Genomic DNA, 16,121 nt, shown 5'->3' on the forward strand with positions numbered 1-16,121 from the left:
TGGCATGCTTAAGAAGTTGGTAGAGAATGGAAGTGCACAAAAAAATCATGAAATATAATAATAGACCTTAGATTAAGTTTTGCAAATAATTCCAAATTATTTGCCTTCCAACTCCTTTCAGGCTCTGAACTGATATTTTAACAGTACCAGCAATTTTCTGTTATTAAACAACACTGCCTCTAAAGTTGTTCAATGGTACATTTGCATAATTATGTAGTTAATGTGTTACAAATACAGCAGGTATCTCAATAAAATCCTATTCCAAATACATGGTCATGTGTCAGTGCTACTTTTTCTCTTGTGGTAAAATAGCCAGACAAAAGTAATTAAGGAAAAAAGATTTTATTTTGGCTTAACATTCAAGGGTACAGCCATCATAGCAGGGTAATAAAAGAGAGCATGAACTTGAAACAGCTAGTCATCTTGTATCTACAGCAAAACAGCAGGAGATAGCCCTGTTCTTTTAACATCCTCCTTTTTAATTAGTTCAGGACAAGAATCCAGGGAATTTTGCTATCTTCCTTTAGGGTGTGTCTTGTCACCCCAGTTAATCTAATTAAAATAATCCCCCATAGGTATTTCTGGAGACTTGTCTCTTAGTCAATTCCAGATTCTGTCAAGTGAATAAACTACAGAAACCATCACAGTTCTTGTAGAGAAGCTGAAAACAGTTTGTCTTGAGGTAACTCCTTCAGAGAATACACAGATTTTTAAAACCAATGGAAAGTTTTTATTTGCCATATGGCAAGCTACACAGAAAAAGTGCCCAAATTTTGTAGCCACTAAACTTTCTGAAGATCTTGGCATTTTTATGCACAAAACCCATATCCTGATTGGTGCACTACAAGAACAGTTATCAGTAAGTGGAGCTACAGAAGCTAAAAAACAAACAAACAAAAAAAATAAAAAAATAACAAGGTTAGTACATTTAGGGACTTTCCTCAAACTAAGGACTAAGATGGATTAAGTCTTTATTCTTTCTCAATTTGACAGTTGTTAGAGTCTATTTGCTGGGTCATAGGTCAGAATGATGTCTTGGTATCTCTAACATGTCATTTGTGCTAAGTTCTAGGAACCTGTTATAAATGATTACCAGCATTTTGAATTAAGCAATCATGTTTTACAAGTCAACCATAACAATTGATACTCTTCTAGAGTTTCAATTTCTCAATAAGCTAATAATATTTACTGATAAGATTATTTCTGCTCCATCTATTTACACAGTTTCAAAATTTATCATCTATACCATGTTAATCTCAGGCCTATATAGATTTACTTTTTTAAAAAAATTATTTTTTAAAAATTAGAGTTTATTCACTTTATATCTCAGCTATAGCTCCCTCCTTCATCCTTTCCAAGTGGCCCTCCCCAAGTCCACTAGTAGAAGAGAACCACCTCCCCTTCCCTCTGACCCTGACCCATCAGGTCTCATCAGGATTGGCTGTATTGTCTTCCTCTGTAGCCTGGTAAGGCACCATCAGAGAGAGATGATCAAAGAGCCAGGTACTGAGTTCATGTTAGAGACAGTCCCTGTTCCCATTACTAAGGAACCCACTTGGAGACTGAGCTGCCATGGGCTACATCTGAGTATGGGTCCTAGGATATCTCTTTACATGGTACTTGGTTGGAATATCAGTCTCAGAAAGGACCCTTAGGCCCAGATTTTTTGGTTCTGTTGCTCTCATTGTGGAGTTCCTGTCCCCTTCAGTTTTTTGTTTTTTTTTTTTTTTTTTATCTCACACTTCTTTCAGAAGATTCCCTGCACTTTGCTCAAAGTTTGGCTGGAATTCTTAGCATCTGCTTTGATACATTGCTAGGTAGAGTCTTTCAGAGTCCCTCTGTGGGAGGCTCCTGTCCTGTTCCCTGTTTTCTGTCTTTTCTGATGTCTGCCCCATTTGCTTTTTTGAGTGAAGACTGATCATCTTACCCAGGGTCTTCCTTTTTGTTTAGCTTCTTTAGGTGTACAGATTTTAGTACATTTATCCCAAATTATATAAATAATATCCACTTATAAGTAAGTATATACCATGTGTGTCTTTCCACTTCTGGGATACCTCACTCAGCATGATCTTTTCTAGTTCCCACAATTTGCCTGTAATTTCATGATTTCCTTGTTTTAAATTGCTGAGCAGTATCCCATTGTGTAAATGTACCACAATTTCTGTATCCATTCTTGAGTTGAGGGACATCTAGGTTGTTTCCAGATTCTGGATATTACAAATAAAGGTGCTATGAACATGAATGATCAACTGTCCTTGTTGTATACTTGAGCATATCTTGGATATATGCCTAAGAGTGCTATAGTTGGATTTTGAGATAACACTGTTACTAATTGTCCAAGAAAGTGCCAGACTGATTTCCAAAGTGTTTGTACAAGTTTATATTCCCCTCAGCAATGGAGGAGGGTTCCCACTTCTCCATATCCTCTCCAGCATGAAGAATTAAAACATTCCTTGTTTTGGGTGGTTGCTGGTGAATCTGTGATGTCCTGATTTTTGTTGGATGTGTTCTTACACCTACCTCTAACCATCTCCTTGTCTATAACATTCACTGTTTGTTCCTGGAGTCTGTATGTACTTCAGACTGGGTCTGTCTGTCTCTGGTGTCCAGAGTATTCTTCAAAAAGATGAGAGAGGGCCACCATTTTGAGAGTGGATGCTGGTGTTTCAGCTTTAGCTAATGGATGAAGGCCTCTGGAGCATGTGTGCACGAGTGGGTGTGTGCGTGGAAGTGTGCCTTGAGGGACAGGGTCTAGAGAATGTAGATGCCTGAAATGGTACAGTTTAAGTGCAATACTGGTTGCTGGTGCTGTTTGTCAGCACAATGCACATGCACAGGTGCCCTGAATACCTCAGTGACCTAAAGGCCTATGGAACTCTCTTCCTGGTAGTCAGATCTGTCTGGGCTCCAGAAATTGTTTGCCTGGACTCCACTGGTAGACCCACAGAACAGGGACTTTCATGTTGAGAATGCTGTCCCATGGAAACCTATGTTCCCTATCCTCACAATGGGGATGTGGGTAGAAGGGATCCAATGTCTGTCTGCCAGTGGAGAGAGACCCTGGATCTGGGGATCTGCATGCACTCATTTGAAGGCACACTCACTACCTAGTAGTCTTAATTGGAAAGCACAGGGGTTCTCCCTGTTCTCTAGTCTCAGATTTGGGTCCCCAGTGGCAAATGAGAGTGTAGGAGATCCATTAGCTCACTGTGTTTACCATTTGCCCACAGGGAAGGGAGACTTGTATTTGGGACAGCAGCCTGCTGTGTCAGTCAAAGAACATGGAGGATCCTGCTTGGGCTAGCCACAGCAGAGACCTAGGAATCCGGTACATCTGCCTCCAGCAGCACTGACCTGGGATGCCTGTACATCCTCCTGCTGAAGTCACCGTTCTGAAAGGCCCATTTAGCTGCCTGCCACAGCTGTTGTCCTGAGAGGCCTTTACTGCTGCAGCTTATGTTGTCTCAGTCACTGAGCACAGGCAACCAGTCCTTCCTCTGCCTATCAGGGAGGCCCTTGTTTGGGGAAGGGGAAATTCAGGGCGGTTGAATATTTGCCACTCTCAGTCCCTGGAGATGGCCACGGGTGATCTGAATCCAAACTGTCCCAGCTCTAACCCAGGAAGCCTCAATGTTGATGTTCTGGCTTCAACTGCCCTCCACTCACCAATTTCCAAGTATCAGATCCTGTGCATGCTGGTATCTGCCATCTTGGACTCCCTAGATTTAATTTTTTAATTAAATTTTTATTTTTATATTAATTACAGTTTATTCATTTTGTATCCCAACTGTAGCCCCTCCCTCATTCACTCCCTATCCCACCTTCCTTCCCTTATCTCCTCCCATGCCCCTCTTCAAGTCCACTGATAGAGAAGGTTTAATTTTTAGAGCAAGTATGATACTGTCCTATTCAGGATCACTGCCTCCATGTTTTTGTTTGTTTATTTGTTTTTGTCATAGCATTAGTGACAATTCTCTCCTTTCTAGGTTTCTTTTTTGGTGTTAAATTTAGGTGACAACACCAGTTTATTCTGAAATGATGAGGTAACATTTTACTCTCCTCCAAGTCTTTTACACACCACTTTTGAGCTTTATTTTTTTTTGGGGGGGAGAAAGTTTGCATAAATGAAACTTACCTCCAGAAATGCACATTAACTCTATAAGATAAAATGTAAGAACAAGGTGAAGCTTTATAATTGCCATCTCCATTTCCAGTTTAAGTGATATTCATATTACCTTTTTTTTTTTTTTTTTACATACTTGTCATTATAAAGGGAATGTAGAGATTTTAAGACATTGGTTTCAGGGAGGATGTTGGTGCATAAAATCTATGTCTCAATAAATCAAGCACATTCTTCTATCTGACATTAGGAAAATACAAAAACAATGATTGTTCAAGTTGTGTGGAGACTAAATTTCACCTTCAAACCATAATTTATCTCATTCTAAACTTGAAACTCGAAATAAATCTTAATAATGCCCTATGTTTTTACAACAAATTAGCTCAAATTAGAAAGCCAGCTAAGTATAAAACAGCTGTGTGCAAATCATTCTGCTTGATTGTACATTTTAGTTTATTATATGAGTAGCCATGTATGCATACTGAATAACCTGCACACAGAGGGTTTTTAGATGGTAGCTGATAGATTTATTTTATTCATTGAGAAAGTTTTGGAAAAGTAGCTCCCCAAACTACAGTAATGAGAAACAATCATAATGTTCAATGATTATTAACTTCACCGACAAGATTACTTCCCAGATCGTAGTAAAATGTATGTTGACTTCAAATGGACAAATTAAAGAGTAGTGGTTTTAGGACAAAATTGCAAATTTCACAGAATTTAAGACAGGAATAGGTGAGATCCAAGATGGCAACGCTGACCAAGCAGGGAATTTGAACAGCGAAAAACCAAAGAATTAAAAAATAGGTTTTTAGGTTATTGAATTATAGTTTAAAGCACAAGCCTGAACAAACAGAAGGACATACATGCCATATACTCACTTATAAGTGGATGCTAGACCTATGAGATAGAATAAACATACTTCAATCTGTACACCTAAATAAACTAAACAAGAAGGAGGACCCAGGGTAAGATGAAGCTTAAGAACACACTCAACAAAAATCAGGACATCATGGCTCCACCAGCAACCTCCAAAATCAATGGATATTTCAATTCATCGGAAACACAGGAGAATGACTTTAAAGCTATGCTTATCCAGTTATTATAGGCACATAAAGAGCAAATAAATCTCTCAGAGAAATAGCCACTCACCTGGAGGCAAGTAAAGAGGAAAAGAACAAAGCTCTCAAGGAAATTTCCACACAAATGGAGGCAAATAAAGAGGAAATGAACAAAGCTCTCAAAGAAATACAGGAAAATACAGCCAAACAAACAGAGGGACAAGTAGAGGCACAATTAGTGGCACATAGAGAGGAAATGAACAAAAAATAGAAGTCATCATAGAAAGACAGGAATCCACATTCAAAAGATAAAGGAAATAGTTCAAGGCATGACAACACATTTAGAATCAATAAAGAAAACACAAACAGAGAAAACCCTGGAGCTGAAGAACTTAGAGAAAAGATCAGGAACCACGAAGGTAAGAATCACCAATAGAATACAAGAGATAGAAGATTTACAGAGGCTTTTCAGTTTCATGAGGTCCCATTTATTGATTGTTGATCTTAGAACCTGTGGTGGAATCTAGAAAAGATCATCCTGAGTGAGGTATCCCAGAAATAGAATGACACACATGGTATATGCTCGCTTATAAGTGGATATTAGACATGTAATATAGGATAAACAGTAAAAATCTGTACACCTGAAGAAGCTAAACAAAAAGGAGGACCTGAGGTAAGATGATCAACCTTCACTTAGAAAGACAAATGGGATGGACATCAGAAGAGGGAGAAAACAGGGGACAGGACAAGAGCCTACCACAGAGTGTCTTTGAAAGACTCTACTCAGCACGGTGTCAAAGCAGATGCTGAGACTCCTAGCCAAACTTTGGGCACAGTGCAGGGAATCATATGAAAGAAGGGGGAGTTACAAAGACCTGGAGAGGACAGGAGCTCGAGAAGGACCAAATATATCTGGGCAGAGGGATCTTTCCTGAAAGTGTTTATCTAACCAAGGACCATGCATGGATATAACCTAGAACCCCTGCTCAGATGTAGCCCATGGCAGCTCAGTATTGAAGTGGTTACCTTAGTAAGGGGAACAGGGACTCTTTCTGACATGAACTCAATGTCTGACTCTTTGAGCCTCTAAACCCTGAGGGAGGAGCAGCCATGCTAGGCCACAGAGGAGGTCTTTACAGCCAGTCCTGAAGATACCTAATAAGCTAGGGTCAGATGGAAGGAGAGGAGGAACTCCTCTGTCAGTGGACTTGGAGAGCGGCAGGGATGATATAAGGGAGGGAGAGTGGGATTGGGAGGGAATGTGGGAGGGGGCGAGGGCTGGGATAGAAAGTAAATAACCTGTAACCAAATTTACAAATTAATTCCAAAAACAAAAAAGAATCACCAATAGAACACAAGATCTGGAAGAGAGATTCTCAGGTGCTGAAGATACACTTGCTGAAATTGATACTTCTCTCAAACAAAAAGTAAAATCAGAAAAGTCCCAAATACAAAACATCCAAGAAATCAAGGACAATGAAAAGACAAAATATAAGAGTAATAGAAATAGATGAAAAAGAAGATTCCAGGCACCAAGGTCCAGAAAATATTTTTAAGAAAATCATAGAAGAAAATTTTCCCAACTTAAAGAAAGATATGTCGATAAACTTACAAGAGGCCTACAGAACACCAAATAGATTAGACCAGAAAAGAAATTATTCAAGTCACATCATAGTCAAAACACTAAATCTACAGAACATAGAAAAGATACTGAAAGTAGCAAGGGAAAAAGGCCAATTAGCATATAAATGTAGACCTATCAGAATGACACCAGACTTCTCAACAGAAACTATGAAAGCCAGAATGGCCTGAGAAAATTTCATTCATACTTTAAGAGATCCCAGATGTCAATCTGGACTACTCTACCCAGCAAAGCTTTCAATCAACATAGATGGAGTAAGCAAAATATTCCATCATGAAACTAAATTTAAACAATATCTACACAACACCCCAGCCCTACAGAAGAAACTGGAAGGAAAACTTCAATCAAAGAAAAAAAACAACTACACCTGAGAAAACACAGGATACAGATAACTTTCACAACAAAAAATAAAAGAAAACAAACAATGAATCACAGTAACACCAGCAACTGCACAATAAAAGGAAATAACATTCAGTGGTCACTATTATCTATCAACATCAATGGACTCAACTCTCCAATAAAAAGACACAGACTAACAGCATGGATGCAGAAACAGGATCCAATATTCTGCTGCATCCAAGAAAAACACCTCTGCAACAAAGATAAACATTATCTCAGAATAAAGGGATGGAAAAATGTTTTTCAAGCAAATGTACCCAGAAAACAAGCTAAGGTAGCTATCATAATATGTAATAAAATAGACTTTCAACCAAAATTAATCAAAAAAGATGAGGAGGGGCAATTCATTCTCATAGAAGGATAAATCCACCAGGAGGACATCACAATTCTTGACATCTGTGCCCCAAATGTGTGAAACATTATTAAAACTGAAATCACACATTGATCCCAACACCTTAATAGTGGGAGACTTCAACACTCCACTCTCACCAAGGGACAGATCATCTAGACAAAAGCTAAATAGGGAAATAAAGGCACTTACAGAAGTCTTAAATAAAATGGGCCTAATAGAGGTCTACAGAACTTTTCACCCAAATTCCAAAGAGAACACTATCTTTTCAGCACCTGCTGGAGCCTTCTCCAAAGTACACTATATAGTTTGTCACAAAGCAAGCTTCAGCAGATAAAAGAAGATTGAAATAATCCCTTGTATTCATTCTGACCAAAGTTGACTAAAACTGGACCTCAACAACAATTGAAATAGCAGAAAGTTTACACACACATAGAAACTGAACACCTATCTATCAGTGACAGATGGGTTAGAGAAGAAATAAAGAAAGAAATTAAAGACTTCCTAAAATTCAATAAAAATGAAGGCACAGCATACCAAAACTTATGGGAAACAATGATAGCCATGCTAAGAGGAAAATTCATAGCACTAAGTGCCTTCAAGAAGAAATTTGAAACATCTCATACAAGCAACTTAATGGCCCAAATGAAAGTCCTATCAAAAAATGAAGCAGAGACACCCAAGAGGAGTTGACAGCTCAAAACAATCAAACTCAGGTCTGAAATCAATAATTTAGAAACAAATAAAACTATTCAAAGAATCAATGAAACCAAGAGCTGGTTCTTTGAGAAAGTCAACAAGATAGGCAAACTCTTAACCAAACTAACTAAAAGGGAGAGAGAAACTATCCAAATCATCAAAATCATAAAAGAAAAGGGGGATGTAACAACAGAGACTAAGGAAATCCAAACAATCATTATGTCATACTACAAATGCCTATATGCCACAAAATTTAAAAATCTAAATGAAATGCACAATTATCTTGATAGATTCCATTTACTAAAATTAAAACAAGTTAGAAAAATTGAATAGTCCTATGTCCCCCAAGGAATATAAGCAGTCAACAAAAGTCCCCCGTACCCCTACAAAGAAAAAAAAAAAGCCCAGGGCCAGAGGATTTCAGAACAGAATTCTACCAGACCTTCAGAGAAGAGCTAACTCCAATTCTCTTCAAACTATCCACAAAATAAAACAGAAGGAACGTTATGAAATTCATTCTATGAAGCTATAGTCACCTTGATACTTAATCTGAGACCTATCTCCCCTATGAAAATTGATGCAAAAATACTCAATAACATACTGGGAAAATGAATCCAAGAACATATAAAAGATATCATCTACCATGACCAAGAAGACTTAAGCCCAGTCATGCAGGGGTGGTTCAATATATGAAAATCCATCAATGTAATCCATCATATAATGAAACTGAAGGAGCAAAACCATATGATGATCTCCTAGGATGTCAAAAAATCATTTGACAAAATCCAACACTTCTTCATTTTTAAAGTCTTAGAGAGATCAGGGATACAAGGCACATATCAAATAATAGTAAAGGCAATATACAGCAAGCCTATAGCCAATATCAAACTCAATGGAGAGAAATTTAAATCAATCTCACAGAAATTAGGGACAAGGCAAGGCTGCCCATTGTCTCCATATCTCTTCAACATAGTACTTGAAGTCCTAGCTAGAGCAATAAGACAACTAAAGGAGATCAAGGGGATACAAATTGGAAAGGAAGGAGTCAAAGTATCACTATTTGCAGATGATATGATAGTCTACATGAGCAACCCCAAAAATTCATCCAGAGAATTTCTTCAGCTGATAAACACCTTAAGCAAACCGGCTGGGTACAAAATTATCTCAAAAAAAATCAGAAGCCCTCTTGTATACCAAAGATAATAAGGCTGAGAAAGAAATTAGGGAAACAGCTCCCTTCCCAATAGCCACTAATAACAGAAAGTACCTTGGTGTGACTCTAACCAAGCAAGTGAAAGAACTGTGTGAAAAAAAAAAAAAACTTTAAGTCTCTGAAGAAAGAAATTGAAGAAGATATCAGAAGATGTAAAGATCTCCCGTGCTGCTCATGGATTGTTAGGATTAACGTTGTGAAAATGGCCATCCTTCCAAAAGCAATCTGCAGATTGAATGCAATTCCTATGAAAATACCAATGCAATTCTTTACAGAACTTTTAAGAAAAATTCTCAACTTCATATGGAAAAACAGGAAAACCCTAAATTGCCAAAATAATCCTGTACAAGATTGTTTGGAGGTTGTACTGAGCTCAAGCTGTAGTTCATAGCATTTATTAAAAAACAAACAAACAAACAAACAAAAAATTGCATGGTACTGGTATAGAAACAGAATCGTGGATCAATGGAATCAAATTGAATTCCAGAAATAAACTACACACCTATGGATACCCAAACACTTATTGATGTTTGCAAAGAAGCCAAAACCATTCAATGGAAAAAAAGATAGCATCTTCAACAAATCATGCTGGTATAACTGGAAGTCTCTATTAGAAAAATGTAAATAAATCCATATTTATCACCCAGTACAAAATGAAAGTCCAAGTGGATCAAAGACCTCAACATAAAACCAGAAACACTAAATCGGTAAGAAGAAAAAGTGGGGAAGACCCTAGAACTCATTGGCACAGGAGACAACTTCCTGAACAGAAAACCAACAGCACAGGCTCTAAGAGCAACAATCAATAAATGAGACCCCATGAAACCGAAAAGCTTCTGTAAAGCATAGGACATTGTAGTCAGAACAAAATGACAGCCTACAGACTGGGAAAGGATCTTCACTAACCATGTATCTGACAGAGGGCTAATATACAGATTATATAAAGAAATAAAGAAGTTAAAAAGCAACAAATCAAGTAATCCAATTGAAAAACGGGGTAAAGAACTAAACAGATAGTTCTCTGTAGAGGAAAATAGAATGGTAGAGAAACAATTAAAAGAAATGCTCAATGTTCTTAGTCATCAGGAAGATGAAAATGAAAATGACCCTGAGTTTTCACTTTACACCCATCAGAATGGCTAAGATCAAAAACTCAAGTGACAATAAATGCTGGAGAGGATGTGGGAATGCAAACTTGTACAAACACTTTGGAAATCAATCTGGCCCTTTCTCAGACAATTAGGAATAGTGCTTCCTTAAGATCCAGCTTTACCACTTCTAGGAACACATCCAAAATACGCTCAAGTACACAACAAGGACATTTGTTCAACCACGTTCATAGCAGCTTCCTTCATAATAGCCAGAACCTGGAAACAACTTAGATGTCCCTGAGTGGAGGAATGGATGCAGATTGTGGTACATTTACACAATGGAATACTCAGAAACTGAAAACAAGGAAATCATGAAATTTGCAGGTAAATTGTGGTATCTAGAAACGATCATCCTGAGTGAAGTGTCCCAGAAGCAGAAAGATACACACAGTATATACACACTTATAATTTGTTATAGACATATAATATTGGATAAACCTACAAAAATCTGTACACCTAAAGAAGTTGAGCTAGAAGGAGGACCTTGGGTAAGATGATGAATCTTCACTCATAAAGGTAAATTGGATGGATATTCGAGGAAGAAGAAAACAGGAAACAGGACAGGAGCCTACTCCAGAGGGCCTCTGAAAGACTCTACCTAGCAGTATATCAAAACAGATACTGAGACTCATAAACAAACTTTGGGCAGAGTGCAGGGAATCTTAGGAAAGAATGGGGAGATAGTAAGACCTGGAGGGGACAGGAGCTCAACAAGGATAGCAACAGCATCAAAAAAATCTGGGCACAGTGGTCTTTTCTGAGGCTGAACCTCCACTCATGTACCATTTATGGCTATTTCCTAGAACTCGTCCTCAGATGTAGCTCATGGCAGCTCAGTATCTAAGTGGGTTTCCTAGCAAGGAGAATAGGGACTGTCTCTGACATGAACTCAGTGGCTAGCTCTTTGACTGCCTCCCCCTTATGGGGGAGCAGCCTTACCAGGCCACAGAGAATGATGCAGCCAGTTCTGATGAGACCAGATAAGCTAGGATAAGATGGAAGGGGAGGAGGTCCTCTCATATCTGTGGACTTGAAGAGGGGCATAGAAAGAGATGAGAGAAGGTGGGTGAGATTGGAAGGAGAGGAGGGAGGGACTACAGGTGGGATACAAAGTGAATAAACTGTAATTAATATAAAAAAGAAACATTTGATTAAAAATGGGGTACAGAGCTAAACAGAGAATTCTCAACAGGGGAATATCTTATGGTAGATAAACACTAAAAGAAATGCTCAAATTTTGTATTCATTCATGAAAAAAACAAATCAAAACTACCCAGAGATTTCACCTCATACTCCTCAAAATGGTGAAGAACAAAAACTCAAGTATGATGCATGCTAGAGAAGATGTGGAGAAAAAGGAACCCTCCTTTTTCCTTTTTCCTGGGAATGTAACCTATACAACCACTTTGGAATTCAATATGGGGCTTCCTCAGAAAATTAGGAATAGTGAGTGCTACCACAATATCCAGCTATAACATTCCTAAACATATACCCAAAGACACCTCACCATTCAATAAGGACATTCCTCAAACATGTTCGTAGTAGCTCTATTTGTAATAGACAGAAGCTGGAAACAACTTAGATGTCTTTCAACTGAGGACTAGATACAGAAATTGTAATACATTTACACAATGGAATACTACTCAGCAATTTAAAACAAGGAAATCATGAAATTTGCAGGCAAATGGTGGGAACTAGAAAAGATCATTGTGAATGAATTGAAAAAATTGAAAAATTGAAAGAAACAAACGGTATACACTCACTTATATGTGGATATTAACCATATAATATAGGATAAATATACTAAAATCTATAGCCCTAGAGAAGCTAAACATCAAGGAGGACCCTAGAGAAGATGCTTAGTCCTCAGTCAGAAACGCAAATAGGATAAGCATCCGAACTAGGAGAAGACAAGGACAGAGGAAGTCTAAAATACTCTACCCACCAGGGTGTTGAAGGAGATACTGAGAATCATAGTCAAACTTTGGGCAGAGTGCAGGAATCCTTATGGAAGAAGAAATTCCTGGTGGAGTTAGGAGCTCCTCAAGGAGAACAACAGAGTCAATATACCTGTGCTCATCGTGGCTTGCTGAGACCGATATTCCAAATGAGGGCCATGCATGGAGAGGACATAGATCCCCTGTTCAAAGGAAGCCCATTAGCTGCTCATTTTCCAAGTAGGTTCCCCAGTAAGGGGTACAGGGACTCCTGACATGAACTCAGTGGCAGTTTTTCTGATCACCTCCCTCTGGGGTGTGCAGCCTTGTCAAGCCACAGAGGAAAATGATGCAACCAGCCTTGATGCAACCTGATAAGCTAGGGTCAGATAGAATGGAGGAAGTCTTCCCCTATCAGAGGACTAGGGAAAGGCAATAGAAGGAGAAGAAGGAAGTTGGGTGGTACTTGGAATAGACAAGGGAGAAGCCTGAAGAATGGATACAAAGTGTATAAATTGTAACAAATGACTACATAAATAAAAATAAATTTAAAAAAAGATGAATATTTCCAAGTGCAGCTTTATTTCAATCCTTTATTTCAATAACCCAATCTTTCTTAGAGTTGTCATCTCAATATCATGTGAACAGAAGATTTGGAAGTTTAGTCTATGTGAATAGTCCTTGATTTTGGAAATGACATCACACCCATAAAAGTAGGTCAAAAGAATACTGTTTCATTATAGAAGATAGTTATTAAGCCTTTATTAACCATATTTCCTCTCATCATATTTGGTTTATAATAGAGGCTTAAAATATTCATTTATATTAAACAGACAATAAATTAATATCCAATGATAATGAAAAAAATTAATGCATGGTAAATTGAGAAACAACTTTCCTGATAAAGGTTTTCTACAGGAAAATCACTGGATTCAAGAGCCCAAACTAAAAACCATAGTGTATTCTTAGACAAATCAAACTCCATGCCTTACTATATAAGAAAGTTACATAGAATAACACATAGCACTTACAAAGATTAAATTAACACCAGTAATAAATGTGATGAGGATTCATATGCATCTCATTTTGAACTCCTATAACAATTATGGTCAAGTCAGGAAAACAACCAACTCTTTTTTAATTAAGTTTTTATTTTTTACATTAATTACATTTTATTTGCTTTGCATCCCAGCTGTAGCCCCCTCTCACATTCCCTCCCAATCTCACCCTTCTTCCCTCATTTCCTCCCATACCCCTCTCCAAGTCCACAGAACCTAGCTTATCATGTCTCATCAGGACTGCCTGCAATGTCCTCCTCTGTGTCCTGGAAAGGCTGCTTCTCCCTCATGGGGGTGGTCAAAGAGCCAGCTACTGAGTTCATGTCAGAGACAGTCCCTCTTCTCCTTATGAGGGAACCCACTTGGATACTGAGCTACCATGGGCTACATCTGAGCAGGGGCTCTAGGTTATATCCATGAATGTACCTTGGTTAGAGTATCAGTCTCAGAAAATACCCCTGAGCCCAGATATATTGGTTCTGTTGATCAACAACCAACCTTTAAAATGAAGAGAATTTAATAGATGAAACTGCAGCCCTATATTACAAAGGGTCATAGAAAGTCAATAGTAATCATCAAACAATTTAAACATAACACAAAAGAAGAAATAATAATGGAGAAATGCATGTATTTACAATGATAACTAAAAGGACAGCCACCCAGAGCAACCTGGAACCATGCCAGGCTTCCATGGATTGAGCTGGAGCCCTGGAGATGAAGTGAGAAGAAAAATAACCTCATGTTTTGTCCCTTAGTTCCTACATTTGTACTACTTAAAACTTTGAATATAATGTCTGGTGAAAAAACTTGGAATGACCACTTTGTTGGGCTTAACTTTCTCACTAGAGAGAGAAAAGTAGAGGTAGTGGGAAGAATGACTTTGAAATCCAGAATACTGATCAATGATTTGTATAACCTCTCTTTGTTTAATGTCTTGAAATATTGCATTACATAACTCTTTTTCAGTAGACTATAAGTTTCCTTGGCAAAAGAACTATTTCTACATTCATGAACACTTTCTAGAACTGATGCAGGATGTTCCAATGAGGGGGTTAAGGCTTCTCATATTTCCTATAAGCCCACACCTGTTTGTTTATATCCCCCATTTTTATCCATTATTAGCCAGATAGAGCCAAGTAATTGTGGTGATGATACTTGCTTTTTTGCCCAATGCTGGAATGCTAGTGAATTTACCTATGCCCTGGTTACTCGCATGCCTCGCTGGGTGCCTGTGCCCGTTGATGCCCCTCACGCTATGACTCTCTTCAGACAGAAAAGGGATCTTGGAACTACAGCCACCATTGTTACTGCCATCTCATTGGCGGCTGTTGGAGCTACCACCGGGGCATTAGCCATGAGTCATACTGTTCAGACTGCTCAGACCCTGAATAATCTTTTAGCCAATGTAGCTCATGCCTTAGATGTACAAAAAGGAATTAATGCTCAACTAAAAGGAGGCTTGATGGTGTTCAATCAGAGGATTGACCTCGTGCAGGAGCAAATTGATACCCTATGGCAAATCGCTCAACTTGGCTGTCAATGAAAGTATGCTGGACTTTGAGTCACTAGCGTACGACATGAGAATTTTTTCTGTGCTGCAAATCTGTCTAAACAATTGTCTAGCTATATTTTAGGTAATTGGACTGGAGAATTCGATCCTACGATGGAGCAGCTGAGAGTGGCCATTGTCACAGTAAATTCTACCAGAGTGGACGCAGGACTAGCCACAGGATTATCATCATGGATTGCTGCAGCCATGAATCATCTGAAGGAATGGGCGGGCATGGGAGCATTAGCAGGCCTTCTGGTGTTGGTTTCCTTGGTTTGCCTGTGGTATATATGCAAGATTAGAGTCTCACAACAGCGTAATGCCGCCATGACCATTCAGGCCTTTACAGCCATTGAAGCAGGACAGTCTCCCCAAGCATGGTTGGCTACTATAAAAAGCTAAAATGTTATGCTCAGGATGCGAGGCTAAGCACTTCACTCAGGGTCAGCCGCTTTCGACCCAGAGAAGAGCATGTCTGATTGCATGCGGGTTGATACCCCAGGTCCCGCCTCTGAGAAAAAGGTATCAGACGGGTCTGATGCTCTTTGGGTGGATGACACCTAAATGAACATCAGTACAAAGTCCCAATTTATTTCTAATATCAGAGATCAGACCTCTACTCTTGCCTGATGTGTCTAAAACAAAAAGGGGGAACTGTAGAGCGCTGTGTAATGCGGCACCTTAAAGATGGAGCTGGTTTCTGCCTTCCACCTTCCCGATGGTGAGTGCTCTCTGTCAGGAACAACTGCACATTTGGCTAAGGCCGAGGATCTGGCTTGCTTCCATGTATGTGGACCTATCTGCATTGCCCATGTGGCACCCTGGGGTTGGTTACCCAGAGGCTATTTAAGCTGTGGGCTGGCTTTCCCCAGGGTCAGATGATTGTTCAAGGTTCCTGAATAAACTGCATTGAAAAAATAAAATAAAAAACAACTTTGAACTG

The sequence above is a fragment of the Meriones unguiculatus genome, chromosome X (genome assembly GCF_030254825.1).
Source record: "Meriones unguiculatus strain TT.TT164.6M chromosome X, Bangor_MerUng_6.1, whole genome shotgun sequence".
In the NCBI taxonomy this organism is placed as follows: Eukaryota; Metazoa; Chordata; class Mammalia; order Rodentia; family Muridae; genus Meriones; species Meriones unguiculatus.